Here is a 19,104-nt window from a genome sequence, read left to right as displayed (position 1 = left end):
GTTAATACTGTCCTGGTCGCCTCCCTCCATCCATAAACTAGGGTTAACACTGTCCTGGTCGCCTCCCTCCATCCATAAACCAGGGTTAATACTGTCCTGGTCCTATCCCTCCATCCATAAACCAGGATTAATACTGTCCTGGTCGCCTCCCTCCATCCATAAACTAGGGTTAATACTGTCCTGGTCCCATCCCTCCATCCATAAACCAGGATTAATACTGTCCTGGTCGCCTCCCTCCATCCATAAACTAGGGTTAATAATGTCCTGGTCCCATCCCTCCCTCCATAAACCAGGGTTAATAAAGCACGGTAGCAGGGAAGGAACGAGGGGATAAATTGTTGGGCAGAGAGGACATCACGACGGTGTTTTGGCAACGCTACAGGACTCTTAACAGGCTGGGGAGGAGACCTGCTAAATCTCAGATATTTGTTGTGATCTTTGGGCAGGAGGGAAACAGCCACAACGGGCTCTGAATCGGCACAGGAGGTGATATATCACCGGTTATATGTATTGGCTGCAGAACATGTCTCAACAGCACTGACAGACTCAGAGTGAACAATTTCTATGTTTTTTCAATGAGCTTTTTTCAAGCCGAGTGCTGTTGATTTGGTTACATAGGCTGTGTGTATCACACTAGAATGAGAGGGCCTAAACATAGGCTGTACAGTATTATATCCTTCAATGTAATAAGTATGGGTGTGGTGATTTGCAGTGCCTTCCATTTTAGTCAATTGAGTATATTTTTCGATTTCATATCAATTTCAAACACAACTAAACATAGTCATCTACAACCAGTGTTGAAATAATCAGTGTCTGATAGTCAGCCAACCTAAAAATGGTTTTGTCATTAACCTTGGATGGTGTACTAGGTTGGTGCTCGAGGGTGGGAATAACAGAGAATCAATGTTGCTGCAGTTTTACATGTTCCATCCTGAATTAAAACCACAGACAATGTTGGTCATGAAAGTGGGTGACAACACAAGCATTGTACCAAACATTAAGAACACATTCCTAATATTGAGTTGCACCCTCTTTTGCCCTCAGAACAGCCTCAATTCGTCAGGGCTGTCAAAAGCGTTCCACAGGGATGCTGGCCCATGTTGACTCCAATGCTTCCCTCAGTTGTGTGGACATCCAGATAAGAGACAGTAGACTCTCCATAATAACGGAGATACATTTCTAACATGTCAATGAAAATGAAACTAACCCAACTCCAAACAGAGGAGAGGGGACAGGAGTGGAGAGGAGACGAGAGGAGAGAGGAGAGGAGGGTAGAGGAGACGAGAGGAGAGTAGAGAGGAGGGTAGAGGAGACGAGAGGAGAGTAGCGAGGAGGAGAGGAGACGAGAGGAGAGTAGAGAGGAGGAGAGGAGACGAGAGGAGAGTAGAGAGGAGGAGAGGAAAGTAGAGGAGAGTAGAGCGGAGGAGAGGAGAGTAGAGAGGAGAGAGGAGACAAGAGGAGAGTACAGAGGAGAGGAAAGGGGAGAGGAGGGGAGAGACGAGATGAGAGTAGAGAGGAGGAGAGGGGAGAGGAGACGAAAGGAGAGTAGAGAGGAGGAGAGGAGACGAGAGGAGAGTAGAGAGGAGGAGAGGAGACGAGAGGAGAGTAGAGAGGAGGAGAGGAGAGTAGAGAGGAGAGGAGGAGAGTAGAGAGGAGAGGAGGAGTTTTTCCTAGCCACCGTGCTTCTTTCACATGCTTTGCTTGCTGTTTGGGGTTTTAGGCTGGGTTTCTGTCCAGCACTTTGAGAATATCAGCTGATGTACGAAGGGCTATATAAAAATAAATTTGATTTGATTTGAGAGGGGAGAGGAGAGGAGAGACGAGACGAGAGTAGAGAGGAGGAGAGGGGGAGAGGGGAGAGGAGACGAAAGGAGAGTAGAGAGGAGAAGAGGAGAGTAGAGAGGAGAGGAGGAGAGCGGAGAGGAGGAGAGGAGATGAGAGAGGAGGAGAGGAGAGGGAAGAGGAGACAAGAGGAGAGTAGAGAGGAGGAAAAGGAGACGAGAGGAGAGAGGAGACAAGTGGAGAGTACAGAGGAGAGGAGAGGAGGGAAGAGGGGAGAGGAGGGGAGAGACAAGACGAGAGTAGAGAGGAGGGGAGGGGAGAGGAGACAAAAGGAGAGTAGAGAGGAGGACAGGAGAGTAGAGAGGAGGCGAGGGGAGAGGAGGAGAGGAGACGAGGAAAGGGGAGAGGAGACAAGAGGAGAGTAGAGGAGGAGAGGAGAGAGGAGAGGATGAGATGGGAGAGGAGACGAGAGGAGAGTAGAGAGGAGGAGAATAGAGGAGAGAAGAAAGGAGAGGAGATGAGAGGAGGGGGAGAGGAGACGAGAGGAGAGTAGAGAGAAGGAGACGAGAGGAGAGGGGAGAGGCGACGAGAGGAGGAGAGGAGAGAGTAGAGGGGAGAGGAAAGGGGAGAGGAGGAGAGGAGAGAAGAGATGGGAGAGGAGAATAGAGGAGAGTAGAGAGGAGGAGAGAAGAAAGGAGGAGAGGGGAGAGGAGTTGAATGACCCCTAAAGGGCACATGAAAATACATCACGCTGTCAACCCTGATTTCTGTTTTACTGATTAGTGCTGCTGATGTTTATTTACTAACGTGTCTGTCTGTACGGAGAGTGACAACATCTCAATTATATCCTTCAGAAACTGAAATGAGACTTATTTAAATGTTTCATGGTTTTTAAATACCTTAGATTATTACATTTATCTATAAAAGGCCCTAGAACCTCACATTGACTCCGTGGAGACCTGGAAAAATGCAAATGGGAGCTCTCAAAAATAATTTCATCGTCATGGTGAATGTTCCACCAGGTAGATTAAGAGAACAGATGATGAAACTGGGAACAGGATACAATCTGTAGAAGAGCTTGTTCGTTCTACAGTGGAAAATGTTAATGATGTGCTACTTGGCTATTCCTGCCAACAAGCAAGGTCACATGTAAATAATGATTTAAAATAAAAAATACTCTAAAACATGAAAAAACTGAAGTGCAACTGTACTCATGGAGAATAAGAACACCTCCTCCCAGCTGCCCACTGCACTGAGGATAGAAAACTCTGTCACCTCCGATATATCCACTATAATTGAGAATTTCAATAAGCACTTCTCTACGGCTGGCCATGCTTTCCACCTGGCTACCCCTACCGCGGTCAACAGCACTGCACCCCCCACAGCTACTCGCCCAAGCCTTCCCCATTTCTCCTTTTCCCAAATCCAGACAGCTGATGTTCTGAAAGATCTGCAAAATATGGATCCCTACAAATCAGCCAGGCTAGACAATCTGGACCCTTTCTTTCTAAAATTATCTGCCCAAATTGTTGCAACCCCTATTACTAGCCTGTTCAACCTCTCTTTCGTGTTGTCTGAGATTCCCAAAGATTGGAAAGCAGCTGCGGTCATCCCCCTCTTCAAAGGGGGGGGGGGCACTCTTGACCCAAACTGCTACAAACCTATATCTATCCTATCCCACCTTCCTAAGGTCTTCGAAAGCCAAGTCAACAAACAGATTACCGACCATTTCGAATCCCACCACACCTTCTCCGCTATGCAATCTGGTTTCAGAGCTGGTCATGGGTGCACCTCAGCCGCGCTCAAGGTCCTAAACGATATCGTAACCGCCATCGATAAGAAACAATAATGTGCTGCCGTATTCATTGACCCTGCCAAGGCTTTCGACTCTGTCACTCACCACATCCTCATCGGCAGACTCAATTGCCTTGGTTTCTCAAATGATTGCCTCGCCTGATTCTCTCTACTACTCTGATAGAGTTCAGTGTGTCAAATCAGAGGGCCTGTTGTCCGGGCCTCTGGCAGTCTCTATGGGGGTGCCACAGGGTTCAATTCTTGGGCCAACTCTTTTCTCGGTATACATCAATGATGTCGCTCTTGCTGCTGGTGAGTCTCTGATCCACCTCTACGCAGACAACACCACTGTGTATACCTCTGGCCCTTCTTTGGACACTGTGTTAACAACCCTCCAGACGAGCTTCAATGCCATACAACTATCCTTCCGTGGCCTCCAACTGCTCTTAAATACAAGTAAAACTAAATGCATGCTATTCAACCAATCGCTGCCTGCACCTGCCCGCCCGTCCAGCATCACTACTCTGGACGGTTCTGACTTAGAATATGTGGACAACTACAAATACCTGGGTGTCTGGTTAGACTGTAAGCTCTCCTTCCAGACTCACATCAAACATCTCCAATCCAAAGTTAAATCTAGAATTGGCTTCCAATTTCGCAACAAAGCATTCTTCACTCATGCTGCCAAACATACCCTCGTAAAACTGACCATCCTACCGATCCTCGACTTCGGCGATGTCATTTACAAAATAGCCTCCAACACCCTACTTAATCAACTGGATGCAGTCTATCACAGTGCCATCCGTTTTGTCACCAAAGCCCCATATACTACCCACCACTGCGACCTGTACGCTCTCGTTGGCTGGCCCTCGCTTCATACTCGTCGCCAAACCCACTGGCTCCAGGTCATCTACAAGACCCTGCTAGGTTAAGTCCCCCCTTATCTCAGCTCACTGGTCACCATAGCAGCACCCACCTGTAGCACGCGCTCCAGCAGGTATATCTCTCTGGTCACCCCCAAAGCCAATTCCTCCTTTGGCCATCTCTCCTTCCAGTTCTCCGCTGCAAATGACTGGAACGAACTACAAAAATCTCTGAAACTGGAAACACTTATCTCCCTCACTAGCTTTAAGCACCAGCTGTCAGAGCAGCTCACAGATCACTGCACCTGTACATAGCCCATCTATAATTTAGCCCAAACAACTACCTCTTCCCCTACTGTATTTATTTATTTTGCTCCTTCGCACCCCATTATTTATATTTCTACTTTGCACTTTCTTCCACTACAAATCTACCATTCCAGTGTTTTACTTGCTATATTGTATTTACTTTGCCACCATGGCCTTTTTTGCCTTTTCCTCCCTTATCTCACCTCATTTGCTCACATTGTATATAGACTTATTTTTCTACTGTATTATTGACTGTATGCTTGTTTTACTCCATGTGTAACTCTGTGTTGTTGTATGTGTCGAACTGCTTTGCTTTGTCTTGGCCAGGTCGCAATTGTAAATGAGAACTTGCTCTCAACTTGCCTACCTGGTTAAATAAAGGTGAAATAAAAAAATAAATACAAAAATAAAACATGAGGACACTAGGTTATGATGTTCAGACAATCAAACTAATCTAATCAAAACGCAGACACCACATCACTATAATAACTGGCCTAAATAAAACATCAATCAACTGTTCTTGTCTGGAAGTCTGTTAAACTTTATGTAACACATGTCAAAAACTTATCTGTGTCTTCACTGTCTTAAGTTATACACTCAGTATACCAAATATTGGGAACACCTTCCTAATTGAGTTCTACCCCCCCTCTCCTCCTTTTACCCTCAGAACAGCCTTAATTCGTCGGGTCATGGACTCTACAACAAAGTGTCAAAAGCGTTCCACAAGGATGCTGGCCCATGTTGACTCTAATGCTTCCCACAGTTGTGTCAAGTTGGCTGGATGTCCTTTGGGTGGTGGAGCATTCTTGATACACACAGGAAAGTGTTGAGGGTGAAAAACCCAGCAGCGTTGCAGGTCTTGACACAAACCGGTATGCCTGGCACCTACTACCATACCCCGTTCAAAGGCACTTAAATATTGTGTCTTGCCCATTCACCCTCTGAATGGCACACATACACAATCCATGTCTCAATTGTCACAAGGCTTAAAAATCCTTCTTTAAATGGACTCCTCCCCTTCATCTACACTGTAACAAGTGACATCAATAAGGGATCATAGCTTTAACCTAGATTCACCCAGCCTGGTCTCATAGACGAAACGTAATATAATACATGTAAATCTGGGACAGTGAAATAGTACGATATGTTCCATTTGGTGTAGTTACATAAGACAGATGGTTACTTAAGGTAAAAAACAAACGTAGGGTTGTAGGTCGGCGTGGGGCGTATATCTAGCAATCCAAAGGTTTGAATCTTATCACGGACAACTTTAGCATTTCAGCTAATTAGCAACTACACTGAACAAAAAATATAAACGCAACATGTAAAGAGGTGGTCCCATGTATCATAAACTAAACTAAAAGATCCCAAGACATTGTCGATACACACAAAAAACGTATTTCTCTCAAATTTGGTGCACAAATTTGGTTACATTCCTGTTAGTGAGCATTTATTATATGCCAAGATAATCCATCCACCTGACAGGTGTGGCATATCAACAAGCTGATTAAACAGCATGATCATTACACAGGTGCCCCTTGTGGTGGGGACAATAAAAAGCCACTCTAAAATGTGCAGTTTTGTCACACAACACAATGCCACAGATGTCTGAAGTTTTGAGGGCGTGTGCAATTGGAATGCTAACTGCAGGAATGTCCACCAAAGCTTTTGCCAGAGATTTTAATGTTCATGCCTCTACCATAAGCCACATCCAACATCGTTTTAGAGAATATGGCAGTACGTCCAACAGGCATCACAAGCGCAGACCACATGTAACCACGCCAGCCCAGGACCTCCACATGCGGCTTCATCATCTGCGGGATGATCTGAGACCAGCTACCCGGATAGCTGATGAAACTGAAGAAGTTCTGCACAAACTGTCAGAATCCATCTCAGGGAAGCTCGTCTGCATGCTTGTCATCCTCACCAGTGTCTTGACTTGACTGCAGTTTGGTATCATAACCAACTTCAGCGGACAAATGCTCACCTTCGATGGCCACTGGCACGCTGGAGAAGTGTGTTCTTCATGGATGAATCCTGGTTGCAACTGTACCGGGCAGATGGCGGACAACGTGTATGGCTTTGTTTGGGCGAGCAGGTTTGCTGATGTCAACGTTGTGAACAGAGTGCCCCATGGTGGAGGTGGGGTTATGGTATGGGGCAGGCATAAGCTACGGACAATGAACACAATTGCATTTTATCAATGGCAATTTGAATACACAGAGACACCGTGACGAGATCCTAAGGCCCGTTGTCGTGCCATTCATCTGCCGCCATCACCTCATGTTTCAGCATGATAATGCACGGCACCATGACGCAAGGATCTGTACACAATTCCTAGAAGTTAATAATAGCCCAGTTCTTCTATGGCCTGCATACTGACCAGACATGTCACCTATTGAGCATGTTTGGGATGCTCTGGACGGACTTGTATGACAGCGTGTTCCAGTTCCTGCCAATATCCAGAAACTTCACACAGTCATTGAATCTGGCCACAATCAACAGCCTGATCAATTCTATGTGAAGGAGATGTGTCGCGCTGCATGAGGCAAATGCTGTTCACACCAGATACTGACTGGTTTTCTGATCCACACCCCCTACCTTTTTTTTAAGGTATCTGTGACCAACAGATGCATATCAGTATTCACAGTGTGAAATCCATAGATTAGGGCCTAATGAATTAATTTCAATTGACTGATTTCCTCATATGAACAGTAACTCAGTCAAATCTTTGAAATTGTTGCATGTTGTGTTTATATTTTTGTTCAGTATACTTACTACTTTTTAGCTCCTTAACATGTTATCTAACCATTCCCCTAACCTTAACTATTTAAGCTAACTCCTAAATTTAATCCTAACCCCTAACCAATAGTCTAGCTAACGTTAGCCACCTAGCTAGAACATATATGTTTTGCAAATTCATAACATATTGTAGGTTTTGCAAATTCATAACATATTGTAGGTTTTGCAAATTCATATCATATAGTAGGTTTTGCAAATTCATAACATATAATAAACATTTTAATTTGTAACATATCATACGAAATGCTCTGAGACCAGGTTCATTCACCTGGTCAGTCTATGTAACGGAAAGAGCAGGTGTTCTTAATGTTTTGTCCACTCAGTGACTAACACATATCCAACACAACATGTATTCAGTTCACTGCTCTGCACTGCATTCCATAATCCGACCCGTTTAAGCAGTTTAGTGGAGTTGTCCCAAATGGAACCCTACTCCCTATATAGTGCACTACTTTTAACCAGAGCCCTAGGAATAGTGTTTCATTGGGACACACAGGAATGAGCCCTCTAACAACCATATGGCATCAATTACAGGCACCCTGGTAAATGACTTCTGGTTACCAAGGCGTACATCCCAAATGGCAACCCTATTCCCCTAAATAAGAGTGCCATTTAGGACACATCATGGTGAATGACTTCAGGATAGCCAGACAGATGTTGAGAAGTGTCATGTCGAAGGTGATCAACGTGACATAATGAGAGGAGGGAGAGAGGGAGATGCTTGGGGGGGGGGGGTCTGTTGGAAACACTTCCTGGTTGGTATGAGATTATGAACCAGGAAAACATACGTTGTGGTTGTGAAACAGAAACACAAATCACTGCCACATTATATAAAAACAGAAAGAAGAAAAGTCCTGATGCATCTTAAGCCTTACAGATATCCTTTTTAAAATGATACTAGCTCTACAGATATCCTTTTTAAAATGATACTAGCTCTACAGATATCCTCTAACATGATACTAGCCTTACAGATATCCTTTTTAAAATGATACTAGCTCTACAGATATTCTCTTTAACATGATACTAGCTCTACAGATATCCTCTTTAAAATGATACTAGCTCTACAGATATCCTCTTTAACATGATACTAGCTCTGCAGATATCCTCTTTAACATGATACTAGCTCTACAGATATCCTCTTTAACATGATATTAGCTCTACAGATATCCTCTTTAACATGATACTAGCTCTACAGATATCCTCTAACATGATACTAGCCTTACAGATATCCTTTTTAAAATGATACTAGCTCTACAGATATTCTCTTTAACATGATACTAGCTCTACAGATATCCTCTTTAAAATGATACTAGCTCAACAGATATCCTCTTTAACATGATACTAGCTCTGCAGATATCCTCTTTAACATGATACTAGCTCTACAGATATCCTCTTTAACATGATACTAGCTCTACAGATATCCTCTATAACATGACACTAGCTCTACAGATATCCTCTTTAACATGATACTAGCTCTACAGATATCCTTTTTAAAATGATACTAGCGCTACAGATATCCTCTTTAACATGATAGACCTACATATATCCTCTTTAACATGATACTAGCTCTACAGATATCCCTCTTTAACATGATACTAGCTCTACAGATATCCTCTTTAACATGATACTAGCTCTACAGATATCCTCTAACATGATACTAGCCTTACAGATATCCTTTTTAAAATGATACTAGCTCTACAGATATTCTCTTTAACATGATACTAGCTCTACAGATATCCTCTTTAAAATGATACTAGCTCTACAGATATCCTCTTTAACATGATACTAGCTCTGCAGATATCCTCTTTAACATGATACTAGCTCTACAGATATCCTCTTTAACATGATACTAGCTCTACAGATATCCTCTTTAACATGATACTAGCTCTACAGATATCCTCTTTAACATGATACTAGCTCTACAGATATCCTCTTTAACATGATACTAGCTCTACAGATATCCTCTAACATGATACTAGCCTTACAGATATCCTTTTTAAAATGATACTAGCTCTACAGATATTCTCTTTAACATGATACTAGCTCTACAGATATCCTCTTTAACATGATACTAGCTCTACAGATATCCTCTATAACATGACACTAGCTCTACAGATATCCTCTTTAACATGATACTAGCTCTACAGATATCCTTTTTAAAATGATACTAGCGCTACAGATATCCTCTTTAACATGATAGACCTACATATATCCTCTTTAACATGATACTAGCTCTACAGATATCCCTCTTTAACATGATACTAGCTCTACAGATATCCTCTTTAACATGATACTAGCTCTACAGATATCCTCTAACATGATACTAGCCTTACAGATATCCTTTTTAAAATGATACTAGCTCTACAGATATTCTCTTTAACATGATACTAGCTCTACAGATATCCTCTTTAAAATGATACTAGCTCTACAGATATCCTCTTTAACATGATACTAGCTCTGCAGATATCCTCTTTAACATGATACTAGCTCTACAGATATCCTCTTTAACATGATACTAGCTCTACAGATATCCTCTTTAACATGATACTAGCTCTACAGATATCCTCTTTAACATGATACTAGCTCTACAGATATCCTCTTTAACATGATACTAGCTCTACAGATATCCTCTAACATGATACTAGCCTTACAGATATCCTTTTTAAAATGATACTAGCTCTACAGATATTCTCTTTAACATGATACTAGCTCTACAGATATCTTCTTTAAAATGATACTAGCTCAACAGATATCCTCTTTAACATGATACTAGCTCTGCAGATATCCTCTTTAACATGATACTAGCTCTACAGATATCCTCTTTAACATGATACTAGCTCTACAGATATCCTCTTTAACATGATACTAGCTCTACAGATATCCCTCTTTAACATGATACTAGCTCTACAGATATCCTCTTTAACATGATACTAGCCCTACAGATATCCTCTTTAACATGATACTAGCTCTACAGATATCCTCTTTAAAATGATACTAGCTCTACAGATATCCTCTTTAACATGATACTAAACATACATATATCCTCTTTAAAATGATACTAGCCTTACAGATATCCTCTTTAACATGATACTAGCTCTACAGATATCCTCTTTAAAATGATACTAGCTCTACAGATATCCTCTTTAACATGATACTAGCTCTACAGATATCCTCTTTAACATGATACTAGCTCTACAGATATCCTCTAACATGATACTAGCTCTACAGATATCTTTTTTTAAATGATACTAGCTCTACAGATATCCTCTTTAACATGATACTAGCTCTACAGATATCCTCTTTACCATGACACTAGCCTTACAGATATCCTCTTTCGATCTCGTCATCTCCCCATGTGTATGCCACACCCACTGCTCTGTAGTGAACTAGTATGATTCATATAACAGAGAGAGAGAGAGAGAGAGAGAGAGAGAGAGAGAGAGAGAGAGAGAGAGAGAGAGAGAGAGAGAGAGAGAGAGAGAGTTGGGAGAGAGGATAGAGGAGAGAGAGAGGGAGCAAGAGAGTAAGAGAGAGTAAGAGAGAGAGAGAAGGAGAGAGCGAGCGAGAGAGAGTAAGAGAGAGCGAGAGAGAAAGAGAGAGAAAGAGAGCGCGAGAGAGAGCGAGAGAGCGAGAGAGAGCGAGAGAGAGCGAGAGAGAGCGAGAGAGAGCGAGAGAGAGCGAGAGAGAGAGCGAGAGAGAGAGAAAGAGCGAGAGAAAGAGCGAGAGAAAGAGCGAGAGAGAGCAAGAGAGAGCGAGAGAGAGTGAGAGAGCGAGAGAGTGAGAGAGAGTGAGAGAGAGTGAGAGAGAGCGAGAGAGAGAGCGAGAGAGAGAGAAAGAGCGAGAGAAAGAGCGAGAGAAAGAGCGAGAGAGAGCAAGAGAGAGCGAGAGAGAGTGAGAGAGCGAGAGAGTGAGAGAGAGTGAGAGAGAGTGAGAGAGTAGAGCTCTGCTACCTGACTGAACCCATTGGGTCCTGACATAGAGGAGGATAGAGGAGAGAGAGAGGGAGCAAGAGAGTAAGAGAGAGTAAGAGAGAGAGTAAGAGAGAGAGTAAGAGAGAGAGAAGGAGAGAAGGAGAGAGCGAGCGAGAGAGAGTAAGAGAGAGAGCGAGAGAGAAAGAGAGAGAAAGAGAGCGCGAGAGAGAGAGAGCGCGAGCGAGAGAGAGCGAGAGAGAGAGAGAGAGAGCGAGCGAGAGAGCGTAAGAGAGAGAGCGTAAGAGAGAGAGTAGGAGAGCGAGAGAGCGAGAGAGAGCGAGAGAGAGCGAGAGAGAGCGAGCGAGAGAGCGAGAGAGAGAGAGAAAGAGAGAGAAAGAGAGAGAAAGAGCGAGAGAGAGCAAGAGAGAGCGAGAGAGAGCGAGAGAGCGAGAGAGAGAGAAAGAGTGAGAGAGAGAGTAGAGCTCTGCTACCTGACTGAACCCATTGGGTCCTGACATTATACATCAGGTCAGGGCCAGAGCTTGTTTTTTTCATCAATAACTAGAGTACGGATAAGGATCAGGTATCACTCAATTGATCATCAACATTTTGAAGCTGAGCCATTTGCTTGTGCTTGTGCTCTGCACAGTACCTATCATTTAGTGTTTCGATCTCATCAAATATAAAACCAGAACATTGTCCGAGTCCACCGGAGAGATTGCTTTATCAAAAATAAGTTTTGTCAGAGTTTAGAGTGACGAAAACCTGCTCTGCTCTCGGTCTCACCAATAAGCAGGACGACAAAGAAGAGGTGTTGCTATGGATACCTACACAAGCAGTGCCATGCACAGAGCGTATGCAGAGTGAGCAGAGCAGGGAGCGAGGGACAGACAGAGAGGTGCAAGCTAACGGATACTAACGGAGAAAGTTATTTCTGATTTAGGGTTCAGGTAGGGACTTCAATTTGACAGAAGCAATCAGTCCTGGGTATTGTGGGGTTTGAACCTCACGGGCATGGGTAAGGCTTAAAATACCTGCCTGCGTAGGGCTCCAAGACAAAGGGAGGGAGGGAGAGAGCAGCACGAGGGCTCTCCCACTGGGCACAGACGTCATTTCAACATCTAGTTTTGATTTAAAACTGGTTGAGTTGTCAACTAATGTCAATTGAACGTGATCAACAGAAAATGTCATTAGATTTAGGTAGAAAAAAGATGAAATTGCCTTATGTTGATGACTTTTTGCAAATCCAATCAGTTTTCCATTTTTATTAAATTGTATTTTTTTAAATGACGTGGAAACAACGTTGATGCAACCAGTATCCACAGAGAAACACAGCAGGAGATCTCAGCTGTCAGTATCAAAAGATACTGCAAAAAGAAATGTATGGACTCCCATCCATTACATGTTAGGTCAATGGGTTTTATTTAGCAATGTCCCAGATGGCACCCTGTTCCCTATATAGTGCACTACTTTAGACCCAAATGGCACCCTATTCCCTATATAGTACACTACTTTAGACCCAAATGGCACCCTATTTATTTTATAGTACACTACTTTAGACCCAAATCGCACCCTATTTATTTTATAGTGCACTACTTTAGACCCAAATGGCACCCTATTCCATATATAGTGCACTACTTTAGACCCAAATGGCACCCTATTTATTTTATAGTGCACTACTTTAGACCCAAATGGCACCCTATTCCGTATATAGTGCACTACTTTTGGCCAGGGAATAGGATGAGAAGCTGGCTGTGACTGTGTTACCATGTGACTTCAGTCATCAGGGATATAATGCAGATTCCCAGGCATTACAAAAGTATTCTACAGCAATGCGTACAGCGCAGGCTCCTCAGAGGAGGAAGAGGAGGACCATCCTCCCTTAATGAATATATAAAACATGCAGCTGTCAAACAAGTCAAAAGTTTAGACACACTTAAGAGTGTTCAAAGGTGTCATCAAGGCAAAGGGTGGCTACTTTGAAGAATCTCAAATATAAAATATATTTTGATTTGTTGAACCCTTTTTTGGTTACTACATGATTCCATATGTGTTATTTCATAGTGTTGTCGTCTTCACTGTTATTCTACAATGTAGAAAACAGTAAAAATAAAGAAAACCCCTGGAATGAGTAGGTGTGTCCAAACTTTTGACTGGTACTGTGTGTAGAGAGATATATTTCTGCTAGCTAGATGGTAGCAGGGTGAACGGGCCGTGGCTCGGGATTGGCCGTGGCTCGGGGTTGGCCGTGGCTCGGGGTTGGCCGTGGCTCGGGGTTGGCCGTGGCTCGGGATTGGCTGAGGTCTTTATGTGCGTCTCTATTTCAACTTCTCTATGACCTTGGCTATTCCCGCCAAACCCCTGCCCCTTTCCTCTCCTTCTCCAAGGTCACGCTGAGGCTGTTACCTCTACATCTCCTCCTCCCTCCTCTTCTCCGGGGTCAAGCTAAGGTGAAGTCTAAGTGAGAGTCCACTGGGCCGCTGAACTTTAACCTACTGCACCATTACACAACACATGTGGTCATGAAGGGGTGGCAGGTAACTTAGTGAAAGGTTGCTGGTTCGAACACCCCCCTAGCTGACTTGGTGAAAACATCTGCCAATTTGCCCTTGAGCAAGGCACTTACCCGTAATTGCTCGTGGAAGTCGCTCTGGATAAGAGCGTCTGCTAAATGACTCAAATGTAAAATGTAATGAAGGGAAGAAGTTTAACACACAGTCTGCATTTCAAAAAGGACCCTATTTCCTACATAGTGGACTACTTCTGATCAGGGCTCTAGTCAAATATAGTGCACTACTTCTGATCAGGGCTCTAGTCAAATATAGTGCACTACTTCTGAACAGGGCTCTAGTCAAATATAGTGCACTACTCACCTCATTTGCTCACATTGTACGTAGACTGTATGTTTGTTTTACTCCATGTCTAACTCTGTGTTGTTGTATGTGTCGAACCGCTTTGCTTTATCTTGGCCAGGTCGCAATTGTTAATGAGAACTTGTTCTCAACTTGCCTACCTGGTTAAATAAAGGTGAAATAAAAATTACAAAATTAAAAAACAGTGGACTACTGATCAGGGCTCTAGTCAAATATAGTGCACTATAAAGGAAATAGGGTCCCTTTTGGGACAGAAACACACAGAAACACTCTCTAATCTCTTCTCTAACTCAGTGTCTGTCTGTAGCAACAACAAGTCAGAAACAAGCGCCAGGCACCAAACGAATGTAAATCTCTCTCTCTATCCTTCACACTAAAACAATCCCCTTCCTATTTCCTCTCCTTGGCCCCGGCACGAACCAGTCATAATGCTAAGGGTATCAGCACTCTCACACTTAAAAATAGTCCCAGATAAGGCACATTAAATATGATTAAAGATATCTCCTCTGCAAAATGTGGCGAGACCTCCAGCTGTTTTGAACTATCTCACATTTGCAGATAAAGTGCATTAAACGAGGTATATAGAGAGAAACTCCCTGCCCTGTCTAACTGGAACAGTTTTCTACCCCCATTCGTTATCTCCATTTCTCCTTCAAGTGACAGTACAGAGTACAGCAATCCAACTGAAGAACAGAACAATTATTCTCTACTAAAAATAAAATACAATTAATTAATAAAAAATTAAACAAAATTGATAGTGGTAGTATAGAAGAGTTACTATTTAGAATGAGTAGTTCATAAATCGAAAAACATACACCGACTACACTGAAGGACTTCATTATGGTTTGATGTAAATGTGCCACACGAATGACTAAATACCAAATGAAGGTGATTAAACAGTAGCATCCCTTAGAGGCAGGTAGTAAAAAATAAAGAAGCTGAATCATCAAGGTAGAATTTCACAAAAGCTGCAATTACAACAAAATATGAGTTATAAATACATACAGTTCCTTCAGAAAGTATTCATACTCCTTCACTTGTTCCCTATTTTGTTGTGTTACAGCCTGAATTTAAAATGTGTCACTGATCTACACACAAACCTATTGTTATGTTTGTATAACATTTTCCTAATTAATGAGAGAGAGAAAAAAATGAAAACACTGAAATGCTTAACGAATCACATAATGAGTTGCATGGACTCATTCGATGTTCAATAGTGGCGGTTCACACGATTTTTGATTGACTACCCCATCTCTGTACACAACACATACAATTATGTGAAAGGTCCCTTATTTGAGGAGTGAATTTCAACCACACAGACCAGGGAGGTTTTTCAATACATCGCAAAGAAAGGAACCGATTGGTAGATGGGTATTAAAAAAAAAACAGGTGCTTGATTCACCTTTGAGCATGGTGAAGTTATTAAATACACTCTGGATGGTGTATCAATACACCCAGTCACTACAAAGATACAGGTGTCCTTCCTAACTCAGTTGCCGGAGAGGAAGGAAACCACACAGGGATTTTACCATGAGGCCAATGGTGAATTTTAAAACAGTTACAGAGTTTAATGGCTGTGATAGGAGAAAACTGAGGATGGATCAACAACATTGTAGTTACTCCACAACACTAACCTAAATGACAGAGTGAAAAGAAAGAAACCTGTACAGAATAAAAATATTCCAAACATTCATCCTGTTTACAACACCGCACTTAAGAAAAACGGCAAAAAAATGTGTCAAAGAAATTAACATTTTGTCCTGAATACAAAGAGTTATGTTTGGGGCAAATCCAACGCAGCACATTACTGAGTACCACTCTACATATTTTCAAGCATGGTGGTGGCTGCATCATGTTATGGGTATGCTTGGCATTGGCAAGGACTAGGCAGTTTTTTTTTTGTGGGGGGGATAAAAAGAAACGAGGAAAACCTGGTTCAGTCTGCTTTCCACCAGACACTGGGAGACAAATTCACTTTTCAGCAGGACAATAACCTAAAACACAAGGCCAAATCTACACTGGAGTTGCTTACCAAGATGACATTGAATGTTCCTGAGTGGCCGAAGTTACAGTTTTGATTTAAATCAGCTTGAAAATGTATGGCAAGACATGATACTTGGCTTTCTAGCAATGATCAACAACCAACTTGACAGAGCTTTAAGAATTATTTAAAGAATAATGGACAAGTAGTTTGTTCTTAACTGACTTGCCTAGTTAAATAAAGGTTACATTAAAAAAAATGATATATATATATATATTGTTCAATCCATGTGTGGAAAGCTATTGGAGACTGATAGCTGTAATCGCTGCAAAAAGGTGTTTCTAACATGTAGTGACTCAGGGGGATCAATACTTATGGAATCAAGATACATTAGGTATTTTAAATTTTTTTCATAAATGTCCGATTTTTTGGGGGACTGACAGAACAGAGTATTTGGTGTAGATCGTTGACCAAAAATGACATTTAAACTCTACGTACAGAGCATTTGGAAAGTATTTTCAGACCACTTGACTTTTAACGTTTTTTTAACGTTACAGACATTCTAAAAATGGATTCAATCTGTTATCTGACTGGTTTCCTCATTAATCAACACACAATAACCCCATAATGACAAAACGAAAACAGGATTTTAGACATTTTTGCACCGTCTATCACATAGTTATTTTCCCTCTTGTCTCTTGGTAGGAGAGATTGCATCATCTGTAGATCCTACCACTATACTGAACTAAGACTGCTCTCGCCTGCATTTGGAGCTCCCGCTTACAGACAATACACACAGAGAAGCACTGGTGTAAAGTACTTATGTCAAAATACTTGAATGTACTACTTAAGTAGTTTTTTGGGGGTATCTGTACTTTACTATTTATATTTTATACAACTTTTTCCCTTAAGAAAATATTGCACTTTTTACTCCATACATTTTCCTTGACACCCAAAAGTACTCGTTACATTTTGAATGCTTAGCAGGACAGGAAAACATCCCTGGTCATCCCTACTGCCTCTGATCTGGTGGACTCACTAAACAGAGAACATCCCTGGTCATCCCTACTGCCTCTGATCTGGTGGACTCACTAAACAGAGAACATCCCTGGTCATCCCTACTGCCTCTGATCTGGAGGACTCACTAAACAGATAACATCCCTACTGCCTCTGATCTGGAGGACTCACTAAACATGACATGCTTTGTTTGTAAATGATGTCTGAGTGTTATTTAACTAGGCAAGTCAGTTAAGAACAAATTCTTATTTACAATGACGGCCTTGGAAAAGTGGGTTAACTTTCTTGTTCAGGGGTAGAATGACAGATTTCTACATTGGCAGCTCAGGGATTCGATCTAGCAACCTTTCGGTTACTGGCCCAACGCTCTAACCACTAGGCTACCTGCCGCCTTGTCCCGATGAGGAACGAAGCACAGGCCTGCAACCTAGTAAGACTTTTTACATTTCAGAGCTGGATATAAATAAAGTATTATATATAATAAAATATATAAATATATAATACAAATAAACTCAGCAAAATAAGAAACATCCTCTCACTGTCAACTGCTTTTATTTTCAGCAAACTTAACATGTGTAAATATTTGTATGAACATAAGATTCAACAACTGAGACATAAACTGAACAAGTTCCACAGACATGTGACTAACAGAAATGGAATAATGTGTCCCTGAACAAAGGTGGGGTCAAAATCTAAAGTAACAGTCAGTATCTGGTGTGGCCACCAGCTGCATTAAGTACTGCAGTGCATCTCCTCCTCATGGACTGCACCAGATTTGTCAGTTCTTGCTGTGAGATGTTACCTCACTCTTCCACCAAGGCACCTGCAAGTTCCCCGAAATTTATGAGGGGAATGGCCCTAGCCCTCACCCTCCGATCCAACAGGTCCCAGAAGTGCTCAATGGGATTGAGATCCGAGCTCTTTGCTGGCCATGGCAGAACACTGACATTCCTGTCTCGCAGGAAATCACACACAGAACGAGCAGTATGGCTGGTGGCATTGTCATGCTGGAGGGTCATGTCAGGATGAGCCTGCAGGAAGGGTACCACATGAGGGAGGAGGATGTCTTCCCTGTAACGCACAGTGTCGAGATTGCCTGAAATGACAACAAACTCAGTCCGATGATGCTGTGGCACACCGCCCCAGACCATGACGGACCCTCCACCTCGATCCTGCTCCAGAGTACAGGCCTCGGTGTAACGCTCATTCCTTCGACAATAAACGCGAATCCGACCATCACCCCTGTTGAGACAAAACCGCGACTCGTCAAAGAAGAGCACTTTTTGCTAGTCCCGTCTGGCCCAGCGACGATGGGTTTGTGCCCATAGGCGACATTGTTGCCGGTGATGTCTGGTGAGGACCTGCCTTACAATAGACCTACAAGCCCTCAGTCCAGCCTCTCTCAGCCTATTGCGGACAGTCTGAGCACTGATGGAGGGATTGTGCATTCCTGGTGTAACTCGGGCAGTTGTTGTTGCCATCCTGTACCTGTCCCGCAGGTGTGATGTTCGGATGTACTGATCCTGTGCAGGTGTTGTTACACGTGGTCTGCCACTGCGAGGACGATCGGCTGTCCATCCTGTCTCCCTGTAGCGCTGTCTTAGGTGTCTCACAGTACGGACATTTAAATGTATTGCCCTGGCCACATCTGCAGTCCTCATGCCTCCTTGCAGCATGCCTAAGGCACGTTCACACAGATCAGCAGGGACCCTGGGCATCTTTCTTTTGGTGTTTTTCAGAGTCAGTAGAAAGGCCTCTTTAGTGTCCTAAATTGT

At 42.7% G+C, this 19,104-nt stretch overlaps 1 protein-coding gene across 3 annotated transcripts in view; it reads right to left on the bottom strand.

The window, feature by feature from the left end:
• Nucleotides 1-19,104, bottom strand: part of LOC106560617 (lipoma-preferred partner homolog) — a 591,662-nt gene that overhangs the window by 310,442 nt on the left and 262,116 nt on the right. The gene's annotated exons all lie outside the window — the stretch shown is intronic.

This window comes from Salmo salar, chromosome ssa10 (assembly GCF_905237065.1).
Source record: "Salmo salar chromosome ssa10, Ssal_v3.1, whole genome shotgun sequence".
Lineage (NCBI taxonomy): Eukaryota > Metazoa > Chordata > Actinopteri > Salmoniformes > Salmonidae > Salmo > Salmo salar.
Note: the sequence above shows the minus strand (reverse complement) of the source record. Positions and strands in the feature narration are given on the sequence as shown.